Source organism: Leptinotarsa decemlineata, unplaced genomic scaffold (genome assembly GCF_025532065.1).
Source record: "Leptinotarsa decemlineata unplaced genomic scaffold, Ldec_3_MD MMD2_tig00001019_RagTag_RagTag, whole genome shotgun sequence".
NCBI classification, from domain to species: Eukaryota; Metazoa; Arthropoda; class Insecta; order Coleoptera; family Chrysomelidae; genus Leptinotarsa; species Leptinotarsa decemlineata.
The window spans coordinates 854,977-860,412 of NW_027412557.1; the positions used below are offsets into that span (position 1 = coordinate 854,977).

Consider the following 5,436-nt stretch of genomic DNA (forward strand, 5'->3'; position numbering starts at 1 on the left):
TGCAATACTAAAAACCAAGTTGGCGTCTTCAGAAGATAACTGATACCTAACTCTAAAATAGATCTCTTCATATCTTACTAATATCAATGATAGAAATGGTTTCCGTATAAAAATGTTTATTTCGTAATTTTAGTTAGCTTCCATCGAGTGATTTTTTAATTCTCTAATCGAAATCAAATCAATTTCATGACTGTCGAGGAAAGATATATATATATATATATATATATATATATATATATATATATATATATATATATATATATATGATAAAGAAGGTTTGTAGGATACAACATGTCTCTTTTAAATATTATTTTTAGGAATCTTTTTTGTAGAGTCTCAAGTTTGGACAAATGACAGTTTGCGGCTCCACCCCATCCCAATATTCCGTAATTTAGCCTAGATTCAACCAGAGAGTAATATACAATCTTTATCACAGGTAAGTCTAAGTATCGGTTCAGAAATTTTATTTTATATAGCATAGGCCTTAATGTTTTAATTACATTTTGTATATGTATATTCCATTTCATAGTATCGTCAATTGTTATACCTAAATATTTTATATATCTAACTCTATTTATTTCTATTATTTCATTGTTGACATGTAACTGTACAACATTAAAATCTGGTAAACCATTTTCATAACAACTAAATGGAACAAAGCACGTTTTTGATTAATTAAAAGTTAATAAATTATAATCAAACCAGTCTATAATGTGAATAAAATCTTGATTAATTTTTTGTTGTAGGTCAGCCCATGACTCACTCTGATAAAAAACAGCCGTGTCATCTGCAAAACTAATAATGGAACCTTCAGTATTCAAGGTAAGTAAATGATTAATATAAATGGTGAACAGAGTCGGCCCTAGAACCGTACCTTGCGGCTCACCATATGTTATTAAATTTTCTTTACTTAATTTATCATTTATTTTGACTTTTTGCTTTCTTCCAGCTAAATAGCTTACCATCAAATTATAAACACTGCCCCTGAAACCTACATCCTGTAAAGTTTCCAACATCCTATTATGAGACACTGTGTCAAATGCCTTTGCAACATCCAAGAAAATGCATAACGATTTTTTGTTTGTATCTAGTGATTTATAAATTTTGCTTGTCAGAAAAGAGATTGCATCCTGTGTTGACCTATCTTCCCTGAACCCAAATTGATGTTCTGATATTAAATTGTATTTATTTAAGTATTTTGTTATACGAATTTTCAAAATTTTTCCAAATATTTTTGCAAAGTTAGAAATCAGGGAGATAGGTCTATAATTGGAAACTTCAGTTTTACTTCTTTTTTTATGTAATGGGACTACAATTGATAATTTAAAACAAGAAGGGTATACACCTTTATAAATAATATTGTTCATTAAATAACACAGTGGTTTTGCAATCTCATTTGCAATTTCCTTCAAACATTCTGCGGTAATTTCGTCGTAACCCGGTGATTTTTTGTTTTTTAAAGATTTTATGGTGTTAATAACTTCTTCTTCTGTTGCAGGTTCCAAGAAAATTGCTGCATACCCAAATATTGTGTCACTTATTTTCTGACTAGTCAGCAAACAGACTACTTTTTTCTATATATATATATATATATATATATATATACATATATATATATATATATATATATATATATATATATATATATATATATATATATATATATATATATATATATATATCAGTTGAGCTCAAAAATATCCAGTTATGTTACGACAACTTAAAAAGGTGTTGAATATTGACGACACACTGCTCTCTAGTTACTGTTCACTGGTGCACTCCTACCTAACATATGGTGTGATCCTCTGGGGTAACGCATACACCGCCAATCAAATTTTTACACTGCAAAAAAAAAGTGTCAGAATAATATCTGGAGCAAATTTTAATGATCTCTCCAAACCTTTTCTTATTAAATATGGAATAATGCCATTACCGTGTTTGTTCATATACTATTCTATGATTGATATTCACAAACACAAAAGCAATTTTACACTAATGTCAGAGTCCCATATCTACAACACCCGTTCATCTAATCTCATGACTTACAAAATCAAAAAACAACTCCCTCCCCTAGGGCTTTACAATAAAATACCGGAGAGAATAAGGCAGCTCCCACCACAGAATTAAAAAAAAAAACTGAAACTTAAAAATTATTTCTACTCTGTGGAAGAATTTGCCTCTTCTCACATGGACATATAGAACACTGTACGTTGATATGCAGGACCCACTTATTGAAATTATATATATGAAGAATTTTTCTCTATTATACAGGGTCCTGCAACAGTGGCGCGGTGTTCCATATCTCAATTTAGGAAACATATAGGAATCTAAATTTCTATAATATTACCTTTTGTGTTTTTTTAAATAGCAACCCATATTTTTTATTGCTTTTTCGGTTTCTACATAGAAAATAAAAGACACTTAATATATATCTTCACTCCAAAAATATTGATGGTTTTCGAGATATCTAGCATGACAGGTTTTTTTCCAATATTCGTCACTCAGAATATTTGAAATTATAAAGTTGTACCAAGTCCAATTGAATTTTTTTTTCGGTCAAATATTCTACATTGGTAACTCTCTCAGACGATATATCTGAACTCTACCTGTGATATACAGGGTATGAGAAACCGCTTGCCACATATTGTAAATAAAAACTTGCAGAATCTTTCTTATTTTAAATGGAACACCCTGTATATTATTGATCCATAAAGAGTGCCAACGAAACCTCTACAAATTTCATCCAGTATTTCCTATGGCTAGGTTTAATAGTTTTTCTTAAACAAGCATTTTTTTCGAAAAATGGTCGTGCTTCCTATTTCTACTTCTTTGCGTACGTTAATGCTAATAACATAGTCCAAACTGTTAGATTGCATAAGGACATTACAGAAAAAATCTTCCAACGATTATTTTCTTTAGAAAGGACGTGCCTAAAATCATAAGCTGCAGTTAAAAACTTAATTATAGTTCAACTAATAGTTAATAATTACGTGACTGAAGATTTATCTGCATCCTCCGCCGTGCACTTGCTCTTGGCTGGATAACTTGAAGTGAGCAGGGTCATATGAATAGGAATTCAGCGAGTAGTGTATAATCACTTGTATTGTAAATAGATCAAGACCCTCCCAATAACCATTGATAAATTGTAATCGACAGACATAATGAAAAAACAGCATTTCTCAAATACGAGTTTTTGAAAAATATCTTGACATATTTTTTTTCTCAACTGTGAAGAAGCTGGTAGTCGTAATCGAAATCTCAGTCGAATACTTTTCCACTCACTTGGTAATATTCGGCTGTATATTGAAACAAGTGTGGTGTGTTTTTATAAACTGCTTTGTGAAAGTCTCATACTGAAGTGTTATTGAATACGTTCAACACTAGAGTAGCTTGTATTATGAACAAAAATATTTATGAAACAATTTAGTTCAGAACTAGTAGCTTCCCACTGATTTCTTTCAAAAAAATCTCTGTGATGTATCTGATGACTGATCAAGTACAAATACCTTAAAAAACACTTCAAAATAAACCCTCTTGTCATAACGTTTGGCATTATAGATCAGCTGAATGGGAGGATTTTCAAGACATTTCCGAAATTTCCGTTGGCTAGATACTTCTTTCAGCTCTGAAGATCCATCAACTTGTGCTTCTGAAGTCACGGAAGTCATTCTATCATCCATGGATGCATATATTCCTTTTTCAATGGAACGACCTTCTAACGGCAAACCTTGGCCTACAAAAATTGCGAGCAAGCTGTCGCCTCCCAAAATCTTGCCTACTGGCAGTGGCGCAAAAATCCCAGTGCCGAAAACCGAACTAGGTTTGGTAATGCTCGCAACAGCTGCAAACTTAAGATAAATGAAAGCAAAGAACTTCACAATAAAAGAATTAGGGATAAACTGGTTGTCAATGCCAACGGGTCTAGATCCTTCTAGTCGGTAGCTGATGCTGGTAATCAGAACTTCACAGAATTCACAATTCCACCACTAACACAAGCGTATTTTCAATTGCAACAACAGCCATAAAAAAAGCAAATCTACTAGCCTAACAACTTGCGTCACACTCCACAGTCTCTATTCTATAGATACTTTCATGGGAAGTCTTCAAGTGGCTTGGCACATTTTATTCCACCAAAAGCGGTACATATCAGAAATACGCGACGGACTGTGGCTGCTCATCTTAATGGGGTTCAACTCTGTACCCCCTGAACTTGATTGTTCAAGGACTCTTTCATCTGCAGAACTGCGTTCATGTGGAATAAATTTTCTGAGTACGGCCGAGCACAAGAAGCACACACAGCGAGGAGAAACCAGCAAATCAGGAATAGCAGACCATGTTTGGACCCATCAACACAACATCGAGTGGTCCCAAGCTGAGATCTTGCACAGAGAGGAACATTGGTTCAGGAGAAAATTTAAGGAAGCCGCATACATGTTGTCCAACAACGTATTCAGCCAGGCCAGCGTAGATATACGAAACATATGGAAACCCATCATCAAACAAAAAATGACCAACTCCCGCCAAAACGGTCATCTCTCACGGAATCAGTGAAGCGGAAAATGGAAAGTAGAGAAAGTGAAAGTATTTCAACGACCTATAAAATAGTCATCTCTCGGAGGAATCAGTCCAGTCATCACTCGAAGACGATTGTAGATACCAACAATCGAAACGTCGTGAACTAACGTGACTTGGAATTTCTACACTTTTTATTTTTTTATTATTTTCTTTTTTCATTCCTTTAATTTTTATATTTTTACTTGTAGGTTATTTCACTATCATTTCATTTCGGGTTTATTGTTGCTTAATATAATTGTTTTTTCAACTATTCTTTTTAATTATTGTTTTTTACTTGTTTCAGGGATTTCAAATCATTTTATATAGTAGACAATGGAAGTCCGAACTAGTGAAATTCATCATTATCGTTATTCGCCTAATAATCGGTTGCTGATCAGGCTCTGGAAGCGAAGCTTCGATCCATTCAGGCGACGTACCAGCATCATTAACCAATTACTATTTATCAAAACCGTGGAATAAGTGATCATTGAGTCAAAGAATGGTGAGCCCTGAAAATATGTTGCGAAACAAGAATGACAGCCGACTAAGATTTCTGACATCTTGAGAAACGCCGGTAAGATTTCAAGATCAGAGAGTAGGAGGCTTCTATAACCATGTCAACAGAGTTGTCTGGTAGAGTCTGCGGAGTTCCAAGAATAAATTTCGCTCATTACCTTTCGGAATTGGCATTGTTCCAGCTCAAATGTACGTCACAATGGCATTCAGATGATAGATAGATATATCTTTATTGTTTACAATGTAATACAATTCGTCGACAAAAGGTGTCATGTTTATAAATATATAAAATGTTAAAAATATATAAAATGTTGTTTTTTTAAAGATCCCATAGTATTCAGAAAAATATAGTGAAGATCAATATAG

The 5,436-nt window shown here is 33.2% G+C and overlaps 1 long non-coding RNA gene across 1 annotated transcript; it reads left to right on the plus strand.

Moving 5' to 3' along the window:
- Positions 1 to 270: 270 nt before the first annotated feature.
- LOC141482356 (uncharacterized) lies at positions 271 to 1,561 on the plus strand. Its single transcript, XR_012465470.1, has 3 exons — positions 271 to 436; positions 747 to 822; positions 1,499 to 1,561. It is a non-coding gene; the product is annotated as an uncharacterized lncRNA (long non-coding RNA).
- Positions 1,562 to 5,436: the final 3,875 nt, after the last annotated feature.